This window comes from Passer domesticus, chromosome Z (genome assembly GCF_036417665.1).
Source record: "Passer domesticus isolate bPasDom1 chromosome Z, bPasDom1.hap1, whole genome shotgun sequence".
In the NCBI taxonomy this organism is placed as follows: Eukaryota; Metazoa; Chordata; class Aves; order Passeriformes; family Passeridae; genus Passer; species Passer domesticus.
Genome location: NC_087512.1, coordinates 28,040,366 through 28,053,308, shown reverse-complemented (window position 1 = coordinate 28,053,308; position 12,943 = coordinate 28,040,366). Strand labels below are relative to the sequence as shown.

At 39.3% G+C, this 12,943-nt stretch overlaps 1 long non-coding RNA gene across 12 annotated transcripts in view; it reads left to right on the top strand.

The window, feature by feature from the left end:
• The window catches only part of LOC135291203 (uncharacterized), a 79,775-nt gene that overhangs the window by 12,022 nt on the left and 54,810 nt on the right, over positions 1–12,943 (top strand). For 9 of the 12 annotated variants that reach the window (XR_010354069.1, XR_010354071.1, XR_010354073.1 and 6 more), the window contains 3 exons: positions 4,824–5,012; positions 9,600–9,697; positions 10,105–10,253. This is a non-coding gene — a long non-coding RNA (uncharacterized LOC135291203). Of the gene's footprint in view, positions 1–4,823; positions 5,013–9,599; positions 9,698–10,104; positions 10,254–10,751; positions 10,973–12,943 lie in introns of those variants that run through there. The other 3 variants (XR_010354065.1, XR_010354074.1, XR_010354072.1) reach the window with 2 other exon arrangements.

Below are 12,943 nucleotides of genomic sequence, written 5' to 3'. Positions count from 1 at the left end.
CTGAACAGGCTGCATTTTAGAAAGAGCTGTGTTCAGCAATCTAAATAAAGATTGCACAGGCATGTCTGTTTCTGAAGCCACTGCACAGAGGGAGGACTTTCCAGAAGAACCCCTGAGAGCAAAGGTGTGGCACTAATCCTTGCACAGGGCAGATCCAGACTGGAAGGTTAACCCTAGGTACACTAGCAGCATGCTAAATTCAGAAACCATCCCAAAAGTTAAATAAAAATTGTCCGCTTAGAAGCTGATTGGCTAGTTGAGCAGACTTCTTGTTGCCTCGGGAATTGACCTGCAATACCTGTGCTTGTCACAGCATAGAATTTGTAAATAAAGGAGTTGGATCATATGCATGAGTAAGGGAAATAGCAGCAAGTTGTCATTCCAGCCCAGCTATCCAAAACTCGTGGATTGTTGAAGAATAACCCAAATACACTGAGTTTCTCTGCTACATAGTCAGCATCCACAGAGAATAACACTGACAGAATGTGAAACTGTATTGCTCTGGCAAATCTAGAGATGAGGCTCCATTATCACCATTGTTGATGTATCCATTGCTATTCCTTGATTCCTGTACATCAACCATTAAACACGCAAAATTTTGACCGCTTTGAAGAATGAAGGATCCTCCCCCAAAATACTGGTACTTCTACGTACTCATTCTCTTTCCTATACTTATTTCCTGTGGGTTAGAGTGGATGGGTTTTTTATTTGTTTTGTGGGGGTTTTGTCCATGTTTTTGTTTATTTGTTTATTTGTTTTTCGTAAATGTGCCTTTAAATGTACATGAAACTGATTTCTTGTGTTTGTGCTCCTAGCTGGAATGCATAGTCTGCTGAGAAGAAAAATGGTTTTTTTCTTATATGGGAGAGGAGCTGAGGAAGCACAAGAGAACGTGAGAATAAGAGAAAAGTTGTAATGGGAATAAGAAACAAACCAAATTAAAACTAAACTCTGGGAAAATATTCAGGCCAAGGAATGTAAAATGGAGGTTCCTAGTAGTTAGTGGAAAGCACATTTGACTGGGACAGTTCTTTTTTGTCCTCATGGCTGGTGCAAGTTTTTCAGGTAGCTGGCATATAACTTTAAAACTGACTTCTATGCTTTGTTTCATCTGATAGGCGTACTTGGAACACCATGTATAAGCAAATTCACACAGAAGCAATTATGATTGTAGTTGGTTAGAGGATGACCTTAGGGATAAAGAAGACTTAGTAGAGATTGTAAACAAGTAACATTTTTATCGTGCTACTGTGGCTCATGTACACTACTATTTTTTGTTATGGTTAAAGGAGTGTTATAACAATTTAAGAAACAAGTGCGTTAATGCTGCTGCAATTTTGGAGAGGCTGAATTGAGAGTTAAGGTAGTCCACCTTCAGAGATCTCAAATTTCAGTCATTATGAAAGTGCTTTTTTCCAGGCATAGCTTATTCATTTCAAGGATTATGTTGTTGTGTAATTTTACTCAAGAAACAGCCTGGCTATTAGTAGACACTGGTGAGTAGAAAATTTGTTGTTAAAAGGGCTGTGATTGTGATAGTTACCAGAAGCCATGAAACAGACCAATACAACCTGCACATCAGTTTAGGAGTGGAGGTCTGCAGTTATATTGTATGTTTTATTTAATGCCCAGGCTTTGCCAGAGGCCCTCTGGAAAATCAAAGCATTGGTTTCAAAAACTGGCAACATGTTATCACAGATGGGACTTGAAAAGTCATAGATTTAACCTTTCCTACTTTGTTTCTAAAAGTACACATGTGGTCTGTGTTTGTCCCTCTTTGGAAATCCTTTTATTTTTAACTCAGATAACAGCAAGTGATTTGCTGCCAAAACATTCTGGAACTATGCTGCACATAGCTACCATATTTTCTTGTCCTGACAAATACTACTTTCACTGGGTTGTTTTTTTGGGTTTTTTGTATCTTGGCTTAAATAAAGCAGCATTTAATTGCATTGGAAGCTAAACTGAGTAGACTGTATTGATACTCCTGTTCAGATCCCTTACACTGGCCTTGTTTTTATGTACTCCTGGCATATGGAGCCATGTTGACATGTGATGGTAGAATTTCTAGCTAACCATGCCATGATGGTGCATTTTCTCCCCCCAGTGTTTCCTTACATCTGCAATTACACCTTGGAGAATAATATTCTTGTGCTGAAAATGTAATTTGGCTAAACACCTAAATTCTTGCAAGTCCGATAATCCCCACTTTGAAAGCACAAACACAACATGCAATTTCCCTGAAAGAAAGAATAACTTAGTGGCAGGTATATGGACAGCACATAGAGGTTAACTCTTTATCCGCTGATCTAGGTGGCAGAAATGTTGAGTCTGTGTTGATAGAGTGAATTTCCTCTTTCAGCTCGATAATTTGCATGAATTACTTGATGGGAAGAAGGGGGATATTTTGGATATCATTCTGTAAAATGAATATAATTCTGTAAAATTCTATCAAATTCTATTTTATATTGTTCTGTAAAATGACCGTGGTCAACAAGAATTTTGACAGGTAGGTTTAAATACTTGTAGTTTTAAATTTGGGTTCTCTTTAGTAAAAATTTAGTTAACAAGCCATCCAAGAATGGATAGTGAAAATAAATAGTGACTTATCTTATCCTTGTAATGATTTGCTGAGTAACTTCACGAGGTGGAAGTGTTTGTAGGAGGATGTACTTTGATTTCAAATACAAGCAGGGTGTGTAAACATATTGAAATCACTGTGCACATGGCAGCTTTGTTTGCTCCTAGAACCTATGCTAGACTGATTATATATTAGAAATCTCATGCAACAATTACATTATTGTGCAATTACTGTCTTTAAAGGTTTGCTAAAATACTTTGCAGTTTTCTTTCTAATACCATAGAATTTCTGCTATCCTTCCAATCATAGATTTTTGCCTTACAAAGTTATTTTGGTGCCATCTCCAAAAAGCACATTACAAGTGTGCTGCAGTATTGGGCCTTGCTGGCTTGCCTGCTAGCTGGATGCTGGCTGGGTATCTGTGGCTGTTCAGTTCCAAAATAGCCATTTTGTGGTTGTGAGCTTTGAGGGGGGTTTTTTGCAATATGATTCACAATTCACTTTCTTCAAGATCCACCACCCACAACTACTTTTTGGCCAAATTTAAGACTAAAAGTGGGGACCCAGTAGTGACTGAGTCACTTCTGTTTTGTGCCAACAAGTTGCTCGTTTGCTGATTAGCCACCTGCTTTTGATCTGGATTATATCCAGACCTGCTCCAGCTGGCCAGAGAATGGGAATGTCAGCTGTAGTCAAGGATACCTGCAAAGCACTGAGAGCTGCAGCAAAGCATCTTTGAAGAGAAGCACAGGGAAAGGCAAATTAAAGGGAAGGCAAGGGAAAAATAGAGGCAAGGAGCCAATTTCTGATCTCAGCATCACTGATGTCACCAATACAAATTTGGTCCACAGAGTGCTGAGGAAATGAGAATAGAAACAGGTCAGAGGGAAAGGTGATAGACTAGCACAGGTGACAGCAAGGGGAAAATTAATCATGTCTCAACTATAATCTTAATGGCTACTCTGCTTAAACACTTGAAATGTCTCTTACTCATCCAAGAACATAAAATTAATAAAATCTTTCCTACAGTCTGCTTGTATTTCGTAGCAACTCCAGACAGGAATTTTTGCTAGTGGTGCACTCATCTGCAGATCCATTTGAAAAGCAACATGCTTTTCGGATCTGATGAAGAGGAAAAGGTTTAAATCTCCTCATGTTTCAAGTGAAATCTTATAGTAACAAACATACTTATACTTAAGGTCTTCTTTCTTGTAGTGTTCTACACATTTCCAAGGTTGCTTAATTTACTGGTGAATACCAACAAGTTTCAACTATGCTTTAGAATGTGTTTTTGTAGAAAATTGCAACAAACACGCAAAAATTATGTTCTTGAAATATTTTATTTTGAAAAAGATCATGAAACTCTATTGGTGAATCAAAAAAGATGAAAATGAATGTAAGTTTGCTGCAAGGATTTTTTAGTTATTTCACTAGACTATTTGTTTTGGAAGTAGTTTTTCTTCTTCTAAAATAAGGAACAGAAAGTATGCATGAACAGCCCCTCACCTGCTTTCAAGAATTCTTCAGTCTAAAAAGGTTGTCTTTAATTATTTGTGTACAGTGAGTCCATTCTAAATTCTTTAATTTTTTGGCCATTTGCCCCTGGAAAGTTGTTGGTTTGGTTTTTGGGTTTTTTTGGTAGATTGACTGACAATCATAAAACTAAGGCAAACAGTCATTTTCATGTGTCTGGGTACCACAAGAGTTAATATAATTCAGTATGGTAATATACATTGCACTTACTGACTTTAACTAAAGAGAAACAAGCCTTTGGAAAACTTTGTCTACTTGAATAGCAGTATCATTTTTTTGACGTGTCTGAGAAGTCCCACTGAACTGAGGGAAAGGAAGCCATGTCTCATATTCCTATTTGCAAATACTTGGAGGCCTGATCTAGCAATAAACTGTGCTATGTTGGTTTTCTGACTGTTGCATTAGAAAGAACAGGGCTTTTTGCTGAAGTTTTGGTTTGGTTTTTTTTTTATTTTAGTAAGTGTGAATTTATTGGAGATTGTCTTTGACTTGAAGCTGACAAGTCTGAAAAATCATCTCTCACAAAAAAGAAAAAAAAAGCAAAGAAAATTCTCCTTCCAGTTAGTTACAGTCAGACATAACTAAGAGATACTGTGTATTAAAATATATACACATACCCCTGTGCCTAGAAACAAAACTGTCATCTGAGGTCAACAGCTTACATTAATAAGATATTTTAAATTCTCATTTCCCGATATTTCCATTTCAGGTTGTTTTCTTTTGTTGTGTATTACCCCAGCCATGACAATTTGCAAGTGGAAGCAGTCTTACAGCCTCAGACAAGCCTCTGTGGAACAGCTGCTCACGCAGGATTGTCCTTGTACTTCAGCAGCATTGCCTGCAGAATTTAACACTTGTCATGTTTACAGATCTCCAGCTTGAAACCTAAACAGAGCAGGTGTGTGATTAGCTAATTAACACAGCCAGCTGAGCTTTCTAAAAATTAATTTATGTATAAAATATATATTACATATAGATACCAGTTTTAATACTTCTGGATGAGGTCATTCCTCCTAATTTGGAAGAAGCTTCAGTAGGAATAGGTATCTGTTAAGCAAGTCAACAGGATTGTATGATACTCTAATGAAAGTCAAATCATGTTATTTAGCAAATATTTTTGTTTAAGATTAGGAAATATCTGTAGGTTTTTGCAACTTCGTTCCAAAGTTGAAGAAATTTCAGAATGTAAGATGTCTTGCTGTAGTAGGTTTATAAAATACCTTAATGCTATTATATTGGAAAAATAAGTGTCATTGTTCTTTATTTTTCATTCTTTTTATTTCTGCATTTCTTGTTATTTCTTTATTTCTTGCAGAAATAAATTTTGTTTCCCTTCGCAGCAGCTGGAACTGAGTTATGCTCCATATCCTCCTAGTAAAATCTGTTTAAGTACAACCATTAGGGACAGAAATTTGCATTAAGCTGCTAGTATAAACTTCATAATGCTATAAATGCAGCCAGTCCACTTTTTACCATGGCAGCTTCTTTATTGGTCCACTGAAAAATGCTCTCCCTACAGTGATTCTCCTTGTAAGAGTGATCTGCTCTTTGTTGTATTCTTACTAGGAAATGTGAGTGAAACCCAGGATGTGATTGTACAGGTTTCTTCCCTTCAAGCTTGCTTGGCTTTTCTTTATCATCTCTTAAATAAAAAGTCTACCCCTGCAAAGAAAACCTTCTGCATTTGTCTGGGAGAAGGAGTCATGAGATGATCATGTGCAGCACACCTGCATGCTTCCCTTTCAGCAGTTCATCCTCTCCTATCTGGCAGCTGCTGGATTGGAGGTGAACCCTGTCCTGCACTGGGTTGGTCCAAACCAGATTCCACTTCAGCTGTTCCCAAATAAAAGTAATCATCTTTCAAAGTTGAGGCTGCAGTGAATTGCCAACATTTGTTAACACAAAGCATACTTGTGAAGATGTGTATTGATGACATAGGACCATAATTCTCAAAAGGTTTGATTTCAGGCAAGTGCTTCTATTAACATCCCTCTTATATACCACTCATGGACAAGATCCCCCTGATGCACGAATTGCAGCCAGGAATAATGAGGACATATTAGGAGCTCTTAGGAAATGAGATGACACTTCAACATCACCATGACTAGAGTTTATGACTGATATCATAGTGGTGGGGTCGCTCTAATCTCTTGTGGAGTGATTTGCCACACATTACAGAATACATGCAGAAAAGTTATTGAATCATATATAGTAAAAAGATCCTGAAATCCCTAATAAAAATGTTTCTCCAAATTCTGCACTGAAGAGTATCAGTTGAATGTGAAGGATATGTATCAGGAACGCATTAAAAAATCTGGTTTTGTCTAAGGATGAAAGCGCATTTGACCTCTTAGAAAAAATGGAATTTAGCACAATCTGAACAAATATTTTTTTCTGTTGACAATGCCTCCTGTGCCCTAAAAGGATAGTGTAGTTTTTCATAGGATTTTTCTTTCATTTGTTGATTGTACAGACTCACAATTTCTCCAAGAGTAAGGAAATTGATACTTCAGCCTCATCTTTCTAGCTCATAGAAGTGACAGAGAAGACAAGATCCTCTTTCTAAGCAAGAACATTCCATTTTCTGGCTTGTAGACCACAGATAACACAAGTGAAATTGCTTGGGAAAGTTTTCATGATTACTTGGGAAAGTTATGGAAGAGCTGCTTCATTCTCATTCTTTCTTAAATCAGGTTAATTTAAAAAGCAGACTCTATATATGTTTAATCAAGCCACAGTATTCTTTAAGTTGCCTAGATGCTTTATAATCTCATGTAACATGATTTAGAAATTTCAGTCTTGATATGGTGTCAATAACAACGTTAGCACAAAAGAATAAATTTTAAATGTTTTTTATTCCATCCTGCATTTTCAAATTATTTGATTCTTTGATAGTTTTTTCAGTCCAGTCATTTAGTCATTCCTGTGACTTCCTGTAGTTCAGAGATTCCTACATAATATGCTGCAGATGTTGAGAATAGGTAGAGGTTAAAAGAAGCGCCAAAATCTGTCTGTTTTAATCTTCACCATGGCTTGAAGTAAGAAAAACAGCAAGGAATGCTTTAAATGCAAGCTGAAAGTCAAAGATGCATCTGAAATGTAGGAAGTGCTTTTTGAACCCTCAAGGAACTGGATTTATATAATAAATGTGCATGGCTTCTCTATAAGTCCTTTTGTATTCTGGCTTCTTCACCTTACGACAGGTTTGGTTGCAGGCAGAAGTTATTCCTTCAGAGTTTTGGTGATCCTGTCTAACTCTGAGTGTCACTGAAGTGGTGGAAAGTGGTGTATTGCTGCTTTCCGACAATGACTTGCTAGTAGCTCTTTAATGTAAATACCTATATTGCTTCACAGCTCGTGCAAGTGATTTGCCCATAACAGGTTCATATTTTGTCCAGAAACTGTAATTCCATTGTTTTTTCCAGAAGATGGATTTTCACTCCTGTAAAAATGTAGCCTGTAAAAGGCTGGCTATGTGTTTCTCAAAGCTTTTCAGAAAGCTTTTAGAACAAAGATGTTTTTAGAGAAAAATATTTTTTAACTTCCAGGTATAACCACACTTCCAGATATAATTAGAATGTGATTAGGCTGGTTTCCCCTAATTTCAGTAATTTCTCAGCATTTTTGCTGTAACATTTTCCTAGGCATTGTGACAGAAGGGGAGAACTTAATATTCTTAGTATCTTTTGATCATCTGTGTCATTCAGCTTGTTCTGATGCATCTGCCATGGCAAAGGAAAGGAAGTTTTACTAGCTGGGGCATGTCTTTTTTTCCAGGTTAGCTTTCTGACTGGAAATGTAACCTAGTACAATTACAGCAAGGAACATTGATTTGCACAAGGTTTTGGGTATTAATGACATTAAGCACCATCTGAATATAAGTTGCTCAGAAGAAGTCTGTGAAAAAAAGACAATCAAATAATTTTATGAGACTGGGACTTCCACAGTTTCAACTACCAGAAGTATTCCTCTGTGAGTTAGTTTCTTTTCTGAAAAATTCATGGACTTCACTTTAACAATCTTAGGTCTAAGAAGGAGGATGAAAACTAAGCAAAAATCCCCTAACAATTCTTAGCATCTGACAAGATTATAAAATGAGCACTTTCTGTCCAAGTAGTACAGTTGGTAGCATCACTACTCTTACAGTAAAGAATTTCTTCCTAGTAGCTCATCTAAACATGCTCTCTTACGGTTTAAAGCGATTGTCCTTTGTCCTGTCACTATCTATCTGGCCATATGAAAAGTCTCTCTCCCTCTTTATTATAAACCCCCTTAAGGTACTGGAAGACTACAATGAGGTCTCCCCAGAGCCTTTTCTTCAGGATGAACAAGCCCAGGTATTTCAGCTTGTCTTCACAGGAGAAGTGCTCCAGCTGTCTGATCATCTTTATGGATCTCCTCTGAATCTGCTCCAACAGTCACGTGTGTTTTCTGAGCTCATGCAGGACTCTAGGTGGGATCTCACAAAGGCAGAAGAGAGGGGCAGAACCCTCTCCCTGCTCCCTTATGCTGCAGCCCAGGACAGGACTGGCTTCTGGACTGTGAGCATGCACTGCTGGGTCATGTCCAGCTTTTCATCCAGGGAATCCCCAGGCCCCTCTCGACAGGGCTCTCAGTGAGCTCTTCTCCCTGTGAGTCTGTGCTCATATCTGGGACTGCCCTGGCCCAGGGCAGCACTTCACACTGGGACTTGTTGAACCACATGAGATTCCCATGGGCCCACTTCTCAAGCTTGTCCAGGTCTCTCTGGATAGGATCCTGCCTTCTCAGTGTCTCAGCTTTGTGTCATCTCTGAACCTGCTGAGGGTGCACTTGATGTCACTGTTGATGTCATTGATGAAGATACTGAAGACCATCAGACCCCAGATCTCTGTCTGCCCTAAGAAACACCACCCCTCACCAGCCTCCACCTAGGCATAGAGCCATTGACCCCAAGTCTCTGGCTGTGTCTGTCCAGCAGATTCCTTATTCACTGAATAGTACATCCATCAAAGCCATGTATTCCCAGTTTGGAGGTAATGATGTCATTAGGGACTATAAAGGCCTTACAGAAGGAGACAGGAGATGTCTGTTGATCTTCCCTTGCCAATCATTGCTGTCTCTGGACCATAGAAGACCACCAGAATACTCAGGCATGATTTGTTTTCAGTAAAATTTGCTGGCTGCCTCAGATCACTTCCTTGTCTTTTCTCTGCCTCAGTATATCTACAAAGAAGATTTGGTCCATAATCTTCCCAGACATGTAAGTGAGGCTCACTGGTCCATAGTTCCACAGATCTTCCTTTCTCCCATTTTTAAAAATGGGAGTGATATTTCCCTTTTTCCAGTTGCTCCACCTATCTGCCAGGACATTTCAAATATGGTGGAGAGTGGCTTGGCAACATCAGACACTTTCCTCAGGAACTGTAAGTGCATCTCAAGGATCGCATAGACTTGTGGCTGTTCAGCTTCACCAAGTAATTCCAGACCTGTTCTTTGCTTATAGGGGGAATGACTTTGATCCTTCAACACCCACAGATTGGACAAGGGACTTGAGAGAAATGGGAAGCTTTACTGCCAGTGAAGACTGAGGCAAAGCACTTGGTGAGTACCTCAGCCTTCCAGTTACCACCAATTCACCCTTCTCACTTACCAGTGTGGATATACTCTACCTGGCCTTTGTTTTCTGACCTATGTTCTTGTAAAAGCCCTTCTTGTTGTTCTTCACATCTCTTGCCAAGTCCTTTGCTTTGACTTTCCTGAAGCCATCCCTACACATCCAAATTATGTCCCAGCAGTCTCCTCAGGTTACCTGTTTCTGCTTCCACAGGCCATACATTTCTTTCTTATGCCTCAGTTTGATGAGCAGATACTCAGCCATGCCAGTTTCCAGCCTGCCTTCCATGATTTTCTACACATTGGGATAAAGATCTCTTGTGCTCTAAGAGAGTTCTGATCAGCCCCTCTATTCTTAGGGGACCTCATTCACCTTTTTTTTTTTTTTCCAACAGCTTGAATTGCACTCTTGCAAAGTTCAGGGTCTTGATTTTGCTCCTTGCCAGGCCCAAACTCCTTGAGATCATGAACTCAGCCAGGGTGGTTGTTACAGCCAAGGCTGCTTTTGATCTTAACTCCTTTGATGTGCTCATCCACTGCATTGGTGAGTACCAGGTACAGTAATGTCTCACCTCTGGTTAGTTTGTCTAATACCTGTACTAGAAGTTGTCCCCCACATTTTCCAGGAATATTGATTCCAGCTTGCTGTATTGATTTCCCAGCAGATGACCAGGTGGTTGGAGTCCCCATCAGGATGAGAACTTATGAGTATAATGCTTTCTGTATCTGAAGATACAGAAACATGCAACAACATGCCTTGTTGACAGGCTCCCTCTGATCAGGCAGCCTATAGCAAACCCCTGTCACCAGGTGTCCTGTCCTTGATTTTCACCTACAGGGTCTCAGTCTCTTTATCAGGGGCAGCTCTTCACAATCTGACCCTGCCTTAGCATTGAGCACAACACCTCCACCCCCCTTCCCAGCCTGTCTCTTCTGAAAAGCTTGTGGCCCTCAGCTGCAGTGCTCCAGTCATGTAACTCATGTCCCATGTTTCTGTGATAGCAATTGGGTCATAATTTTCTAATTGCACCATGGTTTCCAGCTCCTCTGGCTTGTTACCTGTGCTGCGTGAATTGGTGTAGAGGCACTTGAGCTGGGCTATCCACCTCTTCATCTCCTGGGAAGAGCACTCTCTAATTCTTTCAGGATGATTTACAGGTATTTCCCTGCTGTTCCCTGAAGTGCTGTTGTTCCTGGTTCCTTTCTGATAAGCCAGTAGAGCATCCTCTTTCTCTACTAAATGTAGTTTAAAGCTCTTCTAGTATGTCTTGCCAGCTTGTTCCTTAGAGTAAGTGTCTGAATGCTTCAATACCAAGGCTTGGTTAAGAACAGCACAGAGAGGTAGCAGTGTTTATAAAATGTGTTCCTAATTCTGCAGAACCCTGAAAGCCAGAGCATGAAAAACCATCTGGAAATAGGAGAAAGGAAGGAATGTTGTGCAGAGTCTAATAAGGTCCATTCTTTTTTTTGTGAGAAAGCTGTTGAATGCATGACCACGTGCTCAACAACAAACAATGCCTAAATAAGAAGTAAGGGCGGCTTCTTAATAATGATAATCAAGGTCAACATTTTTAAAACTGCAAACTACTAATTACAGAAATATGGGGCCTAAAATAACAGTCTTTCTCACAGGGAGAATTTTCTTGGCTACACCTAACAGTGCTTACCAGTGTAAATATTGGAGCCATAGAATGGCTTGTGTTAGAAGGGGCCTTAAAGATCCTTCCATACAGAGTCATTGCCATGGGTGGGGACACTTTCCAGTAGACTAGGTTGCTTGGAGCTCCATCCAGCCTGGCCTTGAACACTTCCAGGGATGGGACATCTACAGCTTCTCTGTGGAACCTATTTCTGTGCCTCACCACCCTCCTAGGAAAGAATTTCTTTCTAATATCTTACCGAAATCTACTGTCTTTCAGTTTGAAGCCATTCCCCCTTGTCCTGCCACTAGAAAGCCCTTGTAAGAAGTCCCTCTCCAGCTTTCTTCTAGACCTCCCTTACACACTGGAAGACTGCTTTAAAGTCTCCCCAGAGCCTTCTCTTCTCCAGGCATAGTAAGTCCAGCTTTCTCAGCATGTCCTTATAGGAGCAGTGTTCCATGTCTCTGATTATTTGTGGCCTTCCTGTGGTCCTGCTTCAACAGGTCCTTCTTATGTTGGAGCTCCAGTTACATTATTTATAATGTTTCCATAAGTGATTCATTCATAGATGCAGACAAAAAATAGCTCATTTTACCTTCTTAAGTCATGAGGGATATACTTGGACTTGAAAGCATAATTTCTTTAGAAGCTCTTGGAGAAGATTCAAAGCTGACCAAAACTCAGGTGTTCCCAATTTTGTTGATTGTTTAAGGTTTCCCTTCTGCAGAGTGATTTAAATTGGGCTGGCAAACTGAGTAGATGAATACAGGCAGACTTTCATCTTATTTTCATTGTTTATGACAGATTGGGTGGTGCCTGGAGGAAGGTGCATGTATAAACAAGCTCTAAGGTAAAATATTGGCAAGTCTGCAAATGCTGAAAATTGAGCATGCATCATGCTGAAATGATGCTTTCTCAACAGAGAAAAACAATCTTTGTAGATGTTTGTCTCAGAGATGTTTCACAAGATGTCTAATGTTTTTGGAAGAAGTGATGCAGATGCCAGACTTGTTAAACTTCCTCTATTAACCTGTACCCACTGAAAATGAAATTAAATGTACTAGCTAGTAATTCCCTACTCTTGGTAGGGAAAATTTGTTTGTCAGTTTTGGCTAATTGAAAAGTGTTAGGTAAATTTAGATGAAACTCAGCCTCTTTTCCTTCCCTACAAGTTCTTCACTGCTATATCAATGTTTTTCACAGTCCTCAGATTTGCAAGAGGTTCTTTTTCTTTTAATGCTGAAAAGTGAGAATTTGCTTCAGCTATTGCTCAACTCTTTCTGTTGTGAACCTTCCTTTCAGAAAATATATCCAACTTCCTGCATCTCTCTCGTCATGGGACACAGTATAACTCTGTGCTAAACTTAGTTTCAATATGCTGAATGGGTGTTTTCCTAACTTTTGTAAATACTTGAATAATTTTAGTTTAATTCCATTGTAAATTTTCACTCACAGATTTGGGTAAATATGATATTAACTAGCATTTTCCCTTTCTCTGTAATTTTGGGAAAATGAGCAAGTATTGCCCTTGTTTTTGCAGGCTGGCAGTCAGGACAGAATTGTTAAGTCATTTAAGTCAATTGTTAAGTCATGG